The sequence below is a fragment of the Lissotriton helveticus genome, chromosome 4_1, assembly GCF_964261635.1.
Source record: "Lissotriton helveticus chromosome 4_1, aLisHel1.1, whole genome shotgun sequence".
Lineage (NCBI taxonomy): Eukaryota > Metazoa > Chordata > Amphibia > Caudata > Salamandridae > Lissotriton > Lissotriton helveticus.
This window is the reverse complement of record NC_136063.1, coordinates 694,916,174-694,934,472: the sequence shown is the minus strand read 5'-3', so window position 1 is coordinate 694,934,472 and position 18,299 is coordinate 694,916,174.

The following is an 18,299-nucleotide window of genomic DNA, read 5'->3' as shown; positions in this document are numbered from 1 at the left end:
TATTTGTGGTTACGTTACCTGAGGTACTCCCAGTTGCTAAGGGTGTGTTGGAGCGGCTCCGTTGTTATTTTGGCCTTTCGTACACTCGGAGTCGCGTTTTGGGGGTTTTGCACAGGAACGTTTTGATTGGGGGTTTGAGACGGTGAAATAATCCGGTCTGTATGTTTTGTTAGTACAGATGAATACAGTTGAGGATGTAGTTTTGAGGGCTGAGCAATGTTTCTAGGCCCTTGCTTAGCAGAATGTGGATCTATGCTAAGATGTGTGGAAGATAAAATTGCCAGTTGGGCTTCCAGATTTCTTATGCTTATTTGTATAGGTTGTAACTGGTGAGACAGAAGATCTTTAATTGACGTTAGTATGTGGGATGTAATTTTACAGGTTTTGCAGGGGTTGTCTATGGTGTCAGTGGAGATAGTGGGAAATATAAGATTAGTTTCTGTTGGCGTTGTTGTCGTAAGTTGTACAGGTTTTATTATCTGGTTTGATTGGACCCTTCCGTGCTCCCTCTCATGTCCTGTAGCAATGACAGGAAGTCCTGTGTTATCGGATGGGTTCGTACTACCCTGTTTGGGAATGGCTCCTTCTTTTACTCCTCGGAGATAGATGTCTATGTTAGTATCTGACCCTCCGATTGTTTGACAAGCTTCTAAATCAGGGGTTGCTTCCAAGTCATCTGATAATGATGAGTCAGATTCGAGTTGGGTTACAGATAGATCAACTATGGAGGGGACTGTATTGGTGTCAGCAACAGTCTCAGAGACGGGAAGGAGAGAGATTGGGATGGCTGGATAGGGGAAGCTGCAGTTGCTAAAAGGCCCAAGGACGAGCGTTTAGCGTTCATGAGGTCCAATGACACTCTTCGTTCAAGAAGAGTGATACTTTGATCGATTACCTCATTGGTCCGTAAAATAAATTGGTCTATTGGACCAGTTAGTTGAGCTCTTTGCGAGCGGCTCCCGCGAAGCGGGGGCCGCGAGAGGTAAAGTTCACTTTGATGGGGGCGGGGCACTGGGAGGGGGCGCGGCTCACGCGGGAAGAGGTCACAGCTGGTGTTGATTGCTGGTCCTCGCAGTCCCGGGGCCGCGCCTCTCACCTCCGCTGCGGCCTCGCTGGTCGACTCCTCTGCACGCAGGACTCTTGGGACAACAAGGCAAGTTGGCTACTCCTGTAGCGTCGGTTAGGAAACAAAATACCAAGACCTCTTTGCGAGCGGCGCCCGCGAAGCGGGGGCCGCGAGAGGTAAAGTTCACTTTGATGGGGGCGGGGCACTGGGAGGGGGCGCGGCTCACGCGGGAAGAGGTCACAGCTGGTGTTGATTGCTGGTCCTCGCAGTCCCGGGGCCGCGCCTCTCACCTCCGCTGCGGCCTCGCTGGTCGACTCCTCTGCACGCAGGACTCTTGGGTCAACAAGGCAAGTTGGCTACTCCTGTAGCGTCGGTTAGGAAACAAAATACCAAGACCTCTTTGCGAGCGGCACCCGCGAAGCGGGGGCCCCGAGAGGTAAAGTTCACTTTGATGGGGGTGGGGCACTGGGAGGGGGCGCGGCTCACGCGGGAAGAGGTCACAGCTGGTGTTGATTGCTGGTCCTCGCAGTCCCGGGGCCGCGCCTCTCACCTCCGCTGCGGCCTTGCTGGTCGACTCCTCTGCATGCAGGACTCTTGGGACAACAAGGCAAGTTGGCTACTCCTGTAGCGTTGGTTAGGAAACAAAATACCAAGACCTCTTTGCGAGCGGCAAAGATTTGAATGAATGAAATTCAGTTTAATGACTGCATTTAAAAATAATCAAATAAATCTAATCTAATACATATATATATACATACATTTATATATAATAATAATAATAATAATAATAATCTTTATTCGGTTTTTTAGCATTTGCAAAACCATAAAAGATATCACATAATACAGAGTTAATGAATAGAATTGTTTAAAAAGTACAATTTAAAATAGACGTTTTTTTAAAAAGGTGTTGCATTTTCAAATATTAATAAAAATTAATCCACTGTTTTACAAGTTGTTTCGATGCCTCATAATACACTTTAAGAAGTTTAAAACATAATAGACAGTACACTCAGAGTCCAGGGTTTGGAGTGCCAGCATGGCTGGACGACATTGTCTGTGACCCCATTTTTTAAGTAAAGGAATTAACCAGATTTTCCGATGGGGATGATAAAACTTACAGAACAGTACTGTATGTATGGTGGACTGATTGGAAAAGTCGTCGCACGGACATGGATCTAACTGTACATTCCAGCTGTTTTTATCAGGGAAAGTCACTAACCTGAAAAAAAGATTCATTCTGAATCTTGTTATGAGCATTTTCTCGTAGACTGTTAGCTCCATGGTCAGATATGGCTGAATTCTCAAGGACTGCTGGGTCATGATTGCGTGCGTAACAGATTTTTTTGTGATCTGCGTAGTCAGCCTCAATGATTCCAAGTGGCCCAGCGCAAGTCGTTTCAGTTCTTCTTTGGAAATTTCTCTCAAGGTTTCTGGGGTAAAAAAGTACTTTTGTTGGCCCAAATCAGTAAAAAAATGTCTAACATACGAGAGCCATGCGATTTTATGAGAGTGGTCCAAATCCATAGTGTCCTGTAGGATGCTTTTAGTCAGAGTGTTTTTTTCCGACAGCCAGGCTCGCCTCCAGAGCAGGAGAGGTTGAATTTTTATTAAGTCTTCAATGTGGGGGATTCCCAGCTCTAAATGTGAGGCATAGGTGGAGGTGCCTCTAGGAATTGAAAGGAGGAAACTGATGAAGATGTTCTCCTCTTTTTGTATTGGGCTGGAGGAAACATGGCCCCAGATCCCTGCTCCATATAATGCAATAGATTGACATTTTGCAACGTAGATTTGAAGCAATTCTACTGGTGCTCTTTTTCCCAGTTTATTCGAGAATTTTATCAGCGTCATGATTGCTCTTTTGAAGAGATGCCTCCTAGTCTCAACCGCCGCTTTCCAATTTAGGGCATTATCGATCATGATGCCCAGATACGGGTATTGTGAGGTCTTTTCAATTTTTTCACTGTTCAGATAGATCGACTTGGTTGACTTGGTTACTTTTCTTGATCCACCGGCCACCATAACGAACGTTTTTTTGATGTTAATGCGCAGATCCAAAGCCCCCATGAAGTCTGCATATTTAGTTAATGATTTCTGCAGTTCGTTGGGGGTACGAGCTAGAATGACTGCGTCGTCCGCGTATAGGAGCGCGGGGATCAAGCGACCTTTAACACTGGGGAGGTCCCTCGCCCCTCGCAGCATAGACTCTTCTAGGCCGTTTGTGTACAGTGAAAAGAGAAAGGGAGCAAGGACACACCCTTGCCTTACTCCCCGCTCTACCCTGAATGGTGCTGTCAGTTCTCCGTTAATTCCGTATCTTACTCTCGCCGTGGCTTCACTGTATAGTTCCCTCAGAAAGTTTAAAAGGGGAGGGTCGAGCCCCATTACGCTCAGCAGTGACCAAAGCTTCGCATGCGATACGCAGTCGAATGCGGAGGACAAGTCCACGTAGACCATGTAGATGGAGCCAGGTTTAGCATGGGTATATTTTGAAGTTAACAGACTCAGGTTTAGGGCCTGCTCAACCGTCCCAAAGCCCTCCCTAAACCCGAACTGTAAGTCCGAAAGAATAGTTTTATCTTCTACCCATTGCTGTAGTTTTTCAAGGAGAACTCTTCCAACTACTTTTCCCAAAGAGTCTAGAAGCGAGATCGGTCGATAGCACTTTGTGTCCTGACGATCCCCCTTCTTAAAAATTGGAACCATAATTGAAGAGGACCATGACTCTAACAGACCGAGTTCCATTGTGGCTAAACAGACTCTTGTCAGTATTGGAACCCATAAGTCCGGCTGATGTTTGAACAAGTCAACTGGAACCCCATCAGGGCCAGGAGCTTTCCCGCTTTTGCTTGAAGATAGTGCCAATGCTAGGTCCTGCATATCGAGGTCCATGGTTATAGGATAGGCGACTGAAGGGATATTGGAGTGATTTTCTTCGCTGTTTGGTGACAATTTAAACATTTCTGTGAAATGATTCACCCATGTCTCCTCGTCAATGGCCACATCTATTTTTGGGCCGGCGGAATCAGCCAGCGCGGGTGATTTAACAATCTTCCAGAAGGTCTTACTGTCTTTCAGGAGTGCACTCTTATGTAGGGCATTCCACAAGGATTGTTTCAGTTCTTTTTTCCTCTCTTTTCTGGAAATGATGTACGCTCGTCGAAGGGCTTGGATCTCTATTGCATCTCTAATTGGTTTTCCGAGAGCTTTCCTTAATTTGGTTTGTGCTTTTGTGCAATCTTGGTTAAACCAACCTGTGGGATTTGTTTTTGTTTGACTAGATGTTTTCGTCAGCTGTTTTTTAACTTGCTCTATTATTATGTCGAAGTTTTCCAGAATTTGTTTTGGCTCTGCGTAAGGGTCAAGGCAGATCAGAAAGCTGTTGTAGGAGGATTCTACTAGCCGCTTTGTTATTGTGTTTGGGTCCACCTTTTCCCATTTTATGGTATAACCATTATTTTTCCCCAGTTCCAATCTGTTCTGGGCCAGCGTGTTTGCTATCGATGCCATCAGTGATCTTGGTTGATAGATATGAAAGGTCAGGTTTAAGGCAGAATGATCACTAAGATTGTTTTCCAGAATTTTAAAATTTTTAATATGGTCTTTTAAGCCTTCTGTTACAAATACAAAGTCTACGGTGGTCGCGTGGCCCCTTCCCCTATAAGTAGGTTCTAGTTTGCTATAACGCTGTTGTATGGGGTTCAGAATTTGTAGATCCAGATCAGCTAATGTTCTGTTCATGGCGGCCCCCACTCCTGAGTGGGAAAAGTGTACCAATGAGTTATCGTTTTCGTCCTTCAACCCACATATGTCATTCAAGGGGCAAGGATGTATGTTAAAGTCTCCTCCCCAGATTATCTGCGGCCTTTTTCTGCTTGGCATGCCAATGATCAGTTATTTTTGATTGAATTAATGAAAGAACATTCAAAAAGATGTCATCCTCTAAGTTGTTATAGAGGTTTATTATTGTAAAACAAAGTTTTTTCCCAATTGTAAGTGTGAGAATCTGAAAGTGTGCAGTTAAGTCTACCTTAATGATCTTCAAATCAGCAATTGTGTTGGCCAAGTATGTTACCAGACCCCCTTTCGGTCTACCTGCGATGCTGGGGAGAGCGGGGGATGAAAATGTCCTATAGCCCGCAAGATGTAAAGGGATCAATGTCCAGGTCTCTTGTAAACAAATGATTTGTGGGTCCTTCAAGAAACCGGCGGCCGTACCATCCTCTATTTTGTTTCGGAGGCCTGCCACATTCCAGAAGGTAATGGATAGTGATGAGAGTGCGTTGTCTAGGGGTGGTTTTTCCATTTGAGGATATTCTATTGTGGGGTTAGTCAGATCCACAGTTGTTACTACTGACTCCGGGGAATTACTTCTTTGTCAATCAACCATTTCCAGGCCGCTAAAACGATTCATTAACGGTATCCCTTGCCAGTTTTGCCCATTAGTGGGCTCTCTGTAGCTGGTGCCATATGGATTCTGCGGTGGTCTCTCCCACTGCTCCCAATTTCTGGATCTATTATGTGGGCCCATGATCTGCCATGGTGCTTCTCTTTGCTGGTGGTTTTGGTTTGAAGGCCACCAAGGGTGGTCTAGCTCGTTATGTTGCGGCCTTAATTTTGGACCCGCGACGTCTAGCTCCCATGGTTGTAATATTGGTTTCCTCCAAATACTATCGGTATCACGGGAATAGTTATTATTGTGATATCGTTTTGGGTAGAAGTATGACAGGGGTCTTGTGGCAATTCCCCCAAAGGTGTTAAACTCCCGGGAGCAGATATATTCTGCTATGGTTGGATCGTCGAACGTGATTACTACACAATCACCCCGGATGGTTTTTTTTCTGTGTCCCACCCACGAGGTCCGGGAGACTGAGGCTATTGTGCTTTTCCAGTGTTGGGGAACAGGGCGGTTAGTGTTCAGCCAGTACTGTACTTTGTTCTTCAATGACCAGTTGGGTTCAGCCCCCTCCCCAGTGAGTTCGGGGACCCCTGTCATGACCACTACGTATGGGCATGCCGCGGGGGGCAGGTTTACAGGGGGTCTTTGGTCAGTGCTCTCTCTCGGGGTTCCTTTTGTTATTGTTTGTTTTATATTGGTTATGGCGGGGGTTATGGGGGAGGGAGGGTTCGTCGTAGCGGGGGTCTTAAAGGAAGGGGTATTTGTACTTGGGGTATTTACTGTTGGTGCGGAAAGTGGAACGGGTGGTAGAGGGATGGTCAAGGACTTGGGAGTGGTTTTTTGAACAGTGGGAGGGTTTGGTACTGTTGAGACCTTTGGTGTAGGTTGTTCTTTGGTCTGTGGAGGAGGCAACGTTACCGATTTCTTGTTTGGGTGAGTTATGCTCGAGGGATCTGAAGGAGGCTTTAAAGGGACTTGTGGGGGTGTGGTTTTGGGAGGGCTGGAAATTTTTGAAATTAGACTCTCGATGTTACTGAGTCTAGATTCTAAGGGACGAATGTAAGAGTTCAGCAGAGAAGCTATCTCCTTAATTAACTTGGCTGATTCTCTTTCTTTGCCTAGATATCGTGGGCTTTTAGGTTCCGGGAGTGGGAAGTCTTGAGGATCGTGTGGTAGGTGATGTATCGTTGCTATATTACTGGGCGGGGGGGCAGAGTGGAGGGGAAATGCTACTGGATTTGTGTCACCTACCAGGACTATAAGATCAGCCGTTTCGATGTTTTCGCTATGGTCTGGTTGTTTGCTAACATTTCTTTTTTTAATTGCTCCCTCCCTCCTCCCTCTCGTTTGCCTTATTTCTTCAGGGGTTGGGTCAGGGAAAATGTCTGGGGTTTTTTCTAGGTCACTGTCCGAGAAGGCTACTGAGAGTTGAGTGGCAGAAAGGTCTACGTTGTTTGGGAGACTAAGTCTGTTCGCGGACACAGTCATGGGAGTTGGTGTTGGCTGGGCATCTGGAGTTCTTGCGGTAGCTAGTAGTCCCAATGAGGATCGGCGTGCAATAGCGAGTTCAGTTGAAACTCTCCCCTCAATTAAGCTTATGCTCTGATCGATGAATGTATTTGCTTGGGCGAGGAAATCATCCATAGGACCAAGCAATTTATCTCCTATCCCATTTTTTTTGGCTTTTTTCTGTTTGTTAGATCGCGTATTCATTTTCCAATGGGTGACTTTGGGGGGATCAGAGCGTAATAAATACCTATGTGAAGATGGCCATGGAGGTGACGTTAGGGGGGTGGGCCGGACCGGACTCTCTCGTACTCGAACGGCCTCAAACGGCCCGCTCTTTGCCCGGTCTTCGCCCCGGGCTACGTCCCGCGCGCGTCCCGCGGCGCGCGTTCCTTAGATGTTTTATAGGAAGTGGGAAGTTGTGGGGGTGTGGCACTGGGAGGGGGCGCGCCTCTCACGGGAAGAGGACCAGCTAGAGATGGTGCATGCTGGTCCTCGCAGTCCCGGGGGCGGCGCCTCTCTCTCCTCTGCGGCCACGCGGTGTTTTCCGGCGTCCCCGCAGCTCCAGCAACAGCAGGTGAAAGTCAGTGAGCTACTCCTGTAGCTTTAGGCGGTGATTCAGGGCTCCAGCGAGGGACAACAGCAACGGCAAGGTCTGTAGCGAGTGGCACCCGCGAAGCGGGTGCCGCGAGATGTTAAGGACTTGGCTGGGGGTGTGGCACTGGGAGGGGGCGCGCCTCTCACGGGAAGAGGACCAGCTAGAGATGGTGCATGCTGGTCCTCGCAGTCCCGGGGGCGGCGCCTCTCTCTCCTCTGCGGCCACGCGGTGTTTTCCGGCATCCCCGCAGCTCCAGCAACAGCAGGTGAAAGTCAGTGAGCTACTCCTGTAGCTTTAGGCGGTGATTCAGGGCTCCAGCGAGGGACAACAGCAACGGCAAGGTCTGTAGCGAGTGGCACCCGCGAAGCGGGTGCCGCGAGATGTTAAGGACTTGGCTGGGGGTGTGGCACTGGGAGGGGGCGCGCCTCTCACGGGAAGAGGACCAGCTAGAGATGGTGCATGCTGGTCCTCGCAGTCCCGGGGGCGGCGCCTCTCTCTCCTCTGCGGCCACGCGGTGTTTTCCGGCGTCCCCGCAGCTCCAGCAACAGCAGGTGAAAGTCAGTGAGCTACTCCTGTAGCTTTAGGCGGTGATTCAGGGCTCCAGCGAGGGACAACAGCAACGGCAAGGTCTGTAGCGAGTGGCCATATATAGATAGATATCCATCTATGTATATATATCTATCTATCTATCTATACATATCCAAATTAACCTTCAAAAAGAAGAACTAGTCGCACTCACAGGACAGTCAAGGTTCTTTTAATTTCAGAACTTACAAATAATGTGGGCAATTCAACAAACAACACTACGCTTTTCGGTCTTACGTAGACCTTGTTCACAGGTAAAACGTGATGTATCTTGGCTAATTAAATACATTGTTCTTCAACAACTCTTGTGGGCACTTCCTGTTACACTGCATAGCTTTCTGGGAAATGTAGTGTATAAAACTAAATTCATTAATCGTAATAAAGTGCATGATTTTATGTATAATTATATACTAAAACCTAATGAAACAGGGGAATGTACAATAGAATGTGCAATAAACCATCCTAATTTCGAGTTATTCTAGCCACCCTTAAAGTTTGCGATATTGTCATCATTCCGCTATACACAATGTATCGGAAACAGAAATATCGGTTATTTCTCCCTTGAAATAGGACGTGCATATATCATTTCTCTCAACAGTAAATAAATATGCACAAAAAGATCCCCTCCTGTGGGTTTCGTCAGCATAAATATCATTCAATTGATTGAGCTACTGATATATACAAATTTAGAACCATCCAGTGGGTAGACACATTCAAAGTCATTGGATCTCAGTCAATTTCTATTTGTGAGATATTTCTAACTTAAGTGACATTGTGCTAGTGCACATTTTGGGTACTTGTTCCAATAAATATTTGTGTTTTTTTACTTCTGTTTGAAAAAATGTTGAATGTAATAAAGCAATAATAGTGAAAAATATTAAATACACTTTTAGGGCAAGTAACTTTTTAATTATAGATGTGTATATAGTTTCTCATATTGATTCAAGCCATATGGTGTAAAGGTATGTAAATCTAAAACATGGCAGGACTCTCTTTGTCTCAACTTCCGTTCTCTGTCTCCACCTCTCTCATGGCGTCCCACAGCTTCAATCGCAAAAAATTTCAACATTTTCCAATCTTCTCCATGGTGTGATTCCTTATGTACTTCTGACATATTTGAGAGCACAAGGGCATTCAATTATGTATACCACACATTGGCTTTTGCCTGCTATTAGATTTTTGATTTTCCATATTTTGTTATAAGCCAATTTAATTTCTTTTGTATTTCTCATATTATGACATATAAAGAAACCATTTGTGTTCAACCACTGAGTTAACTTGCAGTTTCTTGCAAAAGTGACTATGAACCAATTGGTCCTTTAAGTTCTTTGTTTTTCTATTATTTTAGCAAGAATTGGGTCCAATTGTAGAATTTTCCAATTCTTCTTTAAAATATCTCTGATCTTTTTGGATTCCATGGAGTAAGTGGTAATCAAGCGAATTGTTTCTGGATTATGCCTGATTGTCAGTGTCTTTAATTTTAAGATTTCATCTCTTCATTTTGTGTTTGTATTATTCCACCCTTTTGTTATTGTACCATTGGTGTATCCTCTTTGTTTGAATCTTTGTGATGGTATCTTGCTGTGTTTTAACCATTCATTTTCTTCAGAACAGATCCTTCGGATCCTTAGGTACTCCCCATATGGGATATTCTGGATTAGGGCATTCTGGTGGAAGCTTTCTGCATGTAAGATCTCATTAGTTGCAGTTTCTTTCCTATATAATGTAGAATTTTGTTTTCTTGAATATATATTTCCGTATCCAGGAATGTTACTCTTGATTGATTAATGTTTTATATAAATTTCAAGTTTGCACTTGTGGAGTTCAAGATTTTAAAATACTCATCAAAGGCCTCTTCTGATCCGTCCCAAATAATAAAAAGATTATCAATGTACAGTAACCACATGATGGTTTTATTCACAAAATAGTCATTCTTTGATTGCCAAGTCAATTGTTGCTCCCACCAACCCATCACTAAGCAGGCATAGCTGGGGCTAAAGGAAAACCCCATAGCTGTTCCTTCGGTATGTTTGTAAATTTCTTCACCAAAGAGACATTCTGGGTTAAACATACTTTAATAATCTCTGATAGCATTTCATTATGGTGAGCATAATGTATATTTCTCTCCTTCAAGAAGTATTTACAAACTTGTATCCCAATATCTTTGTCAATATTTGTATACAATGAAGCTATGTCCATTACATTTAACTTGTATGAGTCTTGCCAGGGCGTTTCTTTCAGATGTCTAGTCAGTCACTCGTATCTTTCAAATGTGAGTTGAGATTTAGTAGAAAGGGCAGTAAGAAGTAATCCAATTAGTTTGCAACTGGTTCCAAAAGTGCTCCTTTAGCCCAAATAATTGGTCTACCCGGTGGCTTTGTGGGATGTGTATGAATTTTCGGCAAGAAATAGATTCATAAATATCCCACAAAGCCACCAGGGAGTTGCAAACTATGTGGATTACTTCTTAATGCCCTTTGTACTAAATCTCAACTCATATTTGAAAGATACGAGTGACTTAGTGAGTTATCTACAAGACACTCCCCGGCAAGACTTCTACATGTTAATCACAATGAACATCACCACCTCACTTTTCATAAACAAATCCTGAATAGCTCTTGCCTTTCTGCAGGTTACTGGCGTTTTTTTGGAAACGTATTTGCCCATGATGGAATCATTGAAAATTAATTGCCAGTGTCTAGCTAATGCTTTTCTAAGCAAAACATGTTTGTTGTTATAGGTTGTGATGAATTGAGTTGCCTCTTTTACAGTTTCTTTGCTATTGTTCTTACACAAACCAGGTAGAGAGAATTGGCATTCATAAATGTACAACAATATGAATTGAAGCATATTTATTGCATTGTTTAACTGTGAATGAAATCTCTGATAACAAGTTAACAATGTTAAATATCCACAACAAAATAGCCCCCAATGCTGTTTTACAGGCTTGAGTCCTTCATTCATGTTTATTATTTTTATTGAATGCATTGACAAACAAAATGTATAAAAAACATTGTGGGAGCCTGGTCAACGTCTTGACCAAAGTGCGTGTCTTGCACAGAAGCGCTTTGATGTTTGTGCCTCTGTCGTAGCGTTAAATAAAAATACTGTTGCAACTGCACCTGAGTGCAGTGGGGTCCATTTATTGCTGTTTGGAAATGTATTTTCCATATATATAGGTATATCTATATTGGACACCACAGCAGTTTATATAGACTTTTTGAATTGGACATAGCGGCACAACGGCTGAATAGATTGTAATGAAATTTCAAAGCAATGTACACTAGACTATGCAGAAGGTCGTTTTTGCTTTTGCAAGTGAAGTTATGAGAGGTAAAATCTTTGTGATGTATATGTAGCACAATACTGTTAAAAGAAGCAAGAAAGTCCACAAATTTATTAAGAATGCACATGTGAAGTTTCAGATTTACTACATTGTCAACTGAAAGAATCATTTATAGTCTCATGCTTATTGAAACCAATAAACAAATACATAGCAAATAGAATACATCTTAAACTGCATACGTTTTTTTCTTTGCATACTCGCTGGCTCATGAAATATAACTGTGCACAACAAGCCCCCCCAAAAAAATCTTCCTCATACATTCCTGTGCCACAAAATGAAAGAATGACCTAGCAGTGAGCTACACAAACTTCTACATGGGAGAAATGATGATTGGCCAATCGGAAAAAAATATATAATCTTAATTTCTATAACAACAATGATTAGCTTTCATTCACTTTGGGCTTCTTATGTAGTACATTCCAAATAAAAGAAGCATTTTAGCTCAAAAAATAATCTAGATTGCATAAGTCAAGTATCAGAATGATTACATGAACAACTAAATGACACATATATGGACACATAATTATGTAAAGCAATAAACAAATGCCTAACAAATACAATAGAGCCTCTACTCTCCTCCTGAAACCTATCATCCTTAGCAAAAAGAGAACTTGTCACTGAGCCTTCTCTGGTGCTGCCCCTAAATTTTGGAACTCTCTTTCTCCGGATGTACGCAGACTTGCCTCGACGACGGCTTTCAAACTGGAAGGCAAAAGAATCTTAATGAGCAAATTCCTACCATAAGGGGTTGTGGCACTCATAAGGCGGCTGTCTCTTGGTTCCTAGCTCCATGGCACAACTAACAGTCACGGACCATATCGTCTGCTTAATATTGTACCTTTTATGTGTACCATTGCTTACTGGTTATCATTGTTTTTGTTTCCTTTCCACACTTGCTGTGTATATTTCATTTTGTCCTCTCTACCAACTTATTGTAAAGCGCTCTGATATTCTTCGGGATCTTGTTTGCGCTATATAAAAATTTATAAATAAATAAAATAAATAAGAAAGAAATCACATTAAATCCTATTGCCACTCTGTGGCTATAGTTAAGATTTCCAGAAATAGGAATTACTTGTTTTTTTGCTCCCAATAAGTTTCCGCCCATTTGACGAACCACCACAAGGCCTTCCAGACCTATAGGGGCTTATTCATGAGCCCCTTGCAACACTTTTGGACTGCCATCTAGGCAGATGCATCACGTTGTAAAGCCCTGCACCACATTATACCTGCATCAGGTATAATGTATGCAGGGTGGGAGTTCAGACGCAAGAAAGCCTCATGGAAGTGGTGCAGTGAAATCGGATAGATTTCACTGCCCAACTTCTAGGATGCCACCACACCAAATCCTTATGCCTGCCTCATAGCAGGTGTAAGGGTGACACAGTTCTATAATCATAGCCCTCCCCCCAGTATTGCTGGGGTTGCATCACGCTTCCGACACAACTCCAGCAATGCATCAGTTTTACCCTGACAGATACATCAGTAATACTGACGTATCTGTAATTCCTTGCTACATGATGTCATACAGTAAATATGACGCATCTATCATGTCAAAAGGAGGGGACAGTGAAAACTGTTGCTCGCAGATTTCACGCAGCGATGCAACAGTTTTTATAAATAAGACCCCTAGCATTTTTTACATTATATGATGATGTACATTTTTGTGGTGAATCGTTAAGGGGTTGCAAATATAAAAGGAGGGGTCTCAAAACACATTTTTCCACCAATGCATTTACTATGAACCTTAGGTATTTAGGTATTTAGCTTAGGGCAGAAACAGATTTACATGAAATTCTGGCATGAATATACATTACGGTGTGCAGATGATCCATTTTGTGTACTGCAAGTAAGTAGGGTAAGTATTTTTTTAAGTTATAAGGGACTTAAACTTAATGAGATCTGTGACCATGGTACATTTGTGGAATTTCGCAAAATCTCATGAAACCACCACGGTACATGGAATATGACACTTTGCCAATTTTCTGGCTTAGGTCCTTAGGTTTAGGTAAGTATTAGGTTTTAGATTTTTAATTAAATATCTTTGAAAATTGAAAAAACCCTGTAATACACTACATTTCACAAATAAATTGTAGTACAGTGTATATACAACTTTTAGCATAATTAATTCTGAAAAATAAAATGTAATGAGTTATGCGGAAATAACTAACACATTTCCTAAAAAATAAGCTATTTACTAGGTAACAGCTCAGAACTCTGTAAATGTATTTAAGAATGTGTACAAATATATACATGCATTTCCCTACCTCCTATTACTTTAATAAAGTTGCAATAGATAGGGAACTACAAAAAAAACTACTACTCAAAGGCTGAAAAACAGAACACAGCCAAATTGCAGTAAAAACAATATGGTTGCCTTTTAATTGTCTAAAAACAGCCATTACTCAATTATGTATTGGCTTTTCATTGCCATATACCACGGTATATCACAAAGTAACTTTGGTATACTATGGCCCAAAATATAACTAAGGCCTACCTGTATCATTGAATTGCAGTACCTTTGAGTCACACAATACTTGAATCAGATTTACAGTGCAACTCAAGGCCCCCATTTTGGTAAATCTGGAGAAACACAAGGCAGCAACATTCACTGTTTTGCATTACATTGCACACCATAATCCACATGTCCACTAAATCTCACATATCTGTATGCCACTACACTATACAACACTACATTTTACAGTATTCTCATCAATGCCACTCCAGTGTACACCACTCCACTCAGTGCCACGCCACTTATACCACTCCAATATATGCCATTCCACTCTATGGCATTCCACTGTACCCCTCTTAACTGTATGAGAATCCGGGGGCGCGTGGCCAGCCGTCAACCAGCATGGCCGCACGGAGTTGAAGCTCCGGCAGCCGATGTCTGCAACGATCCTGAAACAGCATTTTGGAACCCCCAAAGGGATATATGACGTTACAACGCGGACTTTTACCACGCAGACCATTACCACGCATTTTTTACAACGCAGGACCCTTTACCACGCATACCATTACAACGCTGGTATTTACAACGCAGGTACTATTACAACGCATACCATTACAACGTAAGTATAGGTAAGTAAATAATATGGTTAAATAATTATTAATAATATTTTTTTAAATTAATAAATTATTATTTTAATATTTAATATTTTAATTATTTATGTTAATATTTAATTATTAATTTTTAAATATATATGTTAAAAATACCCCTGTACCCCAAAACCCAAACCCAGCCCTAAAACCTAAAAATACCCCTGAACCCCAAAACCCAAACCCAGCCCTGAACCCTAAAAATACCCCTGTACCCCAAAAACTGAAAACTGACCCTGAACCCTAAAAATACCCCTGCACCCCAAAAACTGAAAACTGACCCTGAACCCTAAAAATACCCCTGTACCCCAAAACTGAAAACTGACCCTGAACCCTAAAAATACCCCTGTACCCCAAAAACTGAAAACTGACCCTGAACCCTAAAAATACCCCTGTACCCCAAAAACTGAAAACTGACCCTGAACCCTAAAAATACCCATGTACCCCAAAAACTGAAAACTGACCCTGAACCCTAAAAATACCCCTGTACCCCAAAAACTGAAAACTGACCCTGAACCCTAAAAATACCCCTGTACCCAAAAACTGAAAACTGACCCTGAACCCTAAAAATACCCCTTTACCCAAAAACTGAAAACTGACCCTGAACCCTAAAAATACCCCTTTACCCAAAAACTGAAAACTGACCCTGAACCCTAAAAATACCCATGTACCCAAAACCCAAACCTAAAATATTTTAAATAAAATTATATACTTACCAATACTTACGTTGTAATGGTATGCGTTGTAAAAGTACCTGCGTTGTAAATACCAGCGTTGTAATGGTATGCGTGGTAAAGGGTCCTGCGTTGTAAAAGTTGCGTGGTAATGGTAGGTCGTGGTAAAAGTTGCGTGGTAAAGGTTGTATACCCCCCCAAAGGCATGCTGAGCTACTGCGGCACCCTTCCTGGGGAAGTGGGGACCCGATCGGCACCTGGGACCGCGGCACACAAGTCTGTAATTGACTGATTCCCTGCCGCGCATTGGCGAGTATGAAACGTGAGGGCCCGGCCTGCCTCGGAGACTCTTGGTGACAGGGTCCACGGGCGAGCCTGAGGCCAGAGTCGCGTAACTCCACCGGGCCCCATCGCTCGCAGCACGGCAGATCGTCGTCTCCCCACAGAGGCTGTGGGACCTGCCAATCTAGCACACCAGGGAGCTCCGCATGAGACATCCGGTGAGTAGGGGGCGCAGGGGAGCCACAGTCCGGGCCTCTCCACCGTATTGCTGTCTCGACCGGCATGGTCCCCTCTGCAACGGGGGCCCAACTCCATCAGTGGCCCAGGTCTTCCCACACTCTCTCTTTCACCCCTCCTCTGGCCCATCTCTGCTCTAATGGTGGTGTGCTCGCTGAGAGACACTTTGATCGGCACATCTGTACTTGAGGCGCCATATTAATCACCACTGGAGGTGCGGGGCAGGCGGGGGCAGTCCCGACCCCTCCTAGGCCCCCTGTTGCTGTTTTTCTCCACACGCCTGGGCAAACAGGGGACCTCCCCCCGACTCACCGATTCCTCAGGGATTTATTTATTTATTTATTTATTTATTTAAGGTTTTTGTAGAGCGCGTAGTAACCCGTAAGCATCCCAGCGCTGGAACCTAGAAAGTCAAGAGGAAGCGGAAGCAAGGAATGCTAACGGATCAGGGAAAAAGAAGAGCTTTCAAAGATTTTCTGAAGTGGATCCCTTTCCTTAGCTTGCTTCATCGCGCTCTTTGCTATTACTACCCTGGTACACTATGGCAGCCATCTTGAGTCTCGGACCACCACTGAACACAGCTTGCAGATCAGTGATGCCCGGTCAGAGAGTGACCAGCTGTCCTCGACCCCCTCTGGGCCCGCTCCAGTCCCCAGTGCTGGCCCTTTTTTAGGGTGGGTGCGTGGGTGTGTGGCCAGGCCTTCCCCAAAACCTGATTCCCCACACTAGCGTGGCCTTCCTTTTTTCAACACATCTCCTGCCATCATAACCATGATGATGGGTCGGGGTGACCCTAGACAATGGCGGCTAACGTTTGACAAACCAGACACATCTGACCAACACAGCCTCAACCTTGATAGCGACAGCGCCACAGAGCAGGGAGACCCTCCATCCACCCTGGACGGGGCCTCTGCCATAATGGCGGAACTCTGTGCGGGATTCCGCAGCCCGGACGCCCTCCTAGACACCCTTACTTCTCGACTCGACAGGATGGGGGAAGGGTTGGATGGCCACCATACCAGACTTGGAGAAGCGGAACAAAGAATATACGATCAGGAGGATCGACCCCATGATATGATGCGGCGTATTGAGCAAATCGACCGGTTATTGAAATCAGTGGCGATCAAGAATGAGGATTTGGAGGCCAGATCCTGTAGAAATAATGTCCTTATCATGGGGCTGGCAGAGACCAACAACATAGGCCGTCCTGAACCTTTCATAGAGGAATTGCTCAAGGAACTACTTGGTGCTGAGAACTTTTCCAGTAACTTTGTGGTGGAGCAGGCACTCCGGTCCCTAGGCTCGCATCCGCCACCTGGTAATGCCCCGCGTCCCATTGTGGTGCAATTGCTCAACTATAGGGACCGGGACTCTGTACTCCGTCTTGCCCGCGAGAATTCCCCTGTAAATTATCAGGGGGCAGATCTGTCTTTCTACCCAGACCACACCATGGTGGTACAAGAGGTGCGCAGAAAGTTCCTGGAAGCCAAACGCCAGCTCCGTCCTCTTGGGCTCCAGTACGCCATGTTATACCCGGCGAGACTCAGAGTAATGGTGGATGGTAAGCCTCGATTTTTCGATACAGCGACAGATAATCACTGTTTTCAGGTTTTTCGTGCGGGCATCTGATTTCCGGGGCTTTCAGGCCCGGGTGTGGTAGGAGGATGAATTTTTGGGGACTGTGCTCTGTGTTGTATATGTTTCTTTTTCTTTGGATTGGTATTTTACGTTCCTGCCCTATAGTGTGCTCCTGTGTGGGTTCCGTTTTTTTATACCTCCCAATGGAGATGTATACCCTGCCTCTACAAACATATGTTGTTTTTTTATTGGTCATGGCTGGCACCCCTTCGGTAAATGTAAATCTTATTACATGGAATGTTAGGGGGCTTAACAACCAGAGGAAATGTAAGTTAGTCTTGGCATATCTTAGGAGACATGAGGTTAAAATAGCCTTTTTGTAGGAAACCCATCTCCTCCCTTTGCTTCCTCGTGGGACCCTCATAGGTTCTTTGCCAGCTACAGCACTTACTCGCGAGGGGTGTGCACTCTGATTCACAGATCTCTCCTGTTTACCCATAGGTATACTGTGTCCGACCCACAGGGCCGCTATCTGTTGGTTTTGGGCACACGTGGGACAGATGGTCCTCCTTCTGAACGTCTATGCACCCAACTTAGAGGACCCCAATTTTTTTGAGAGCCTACATACCTTGCTAAGCCGCTAAGACTATGATGTCCTCCTATTTAGAGGTGACCTTAACCTGTGACTAGACTGTGCACTCGACTCCTCTAACCCACAGGAGACTTCAAAAATGTGCTCCTGCGATGTACTGAGAGACCTCATTTACTCCTTAGAGCCACGGGACGTACGGCGTAGGCACCATCCCCAAACCCCAGGCTACACTTTCTACTCAACACCTCACTCTAACCATACCCAAATAGACTATCTTCTAGCCAATGCAGCGGGGTGTCGCTGGGTCAGAAGGGTAGACACACAATCCCATACTTTA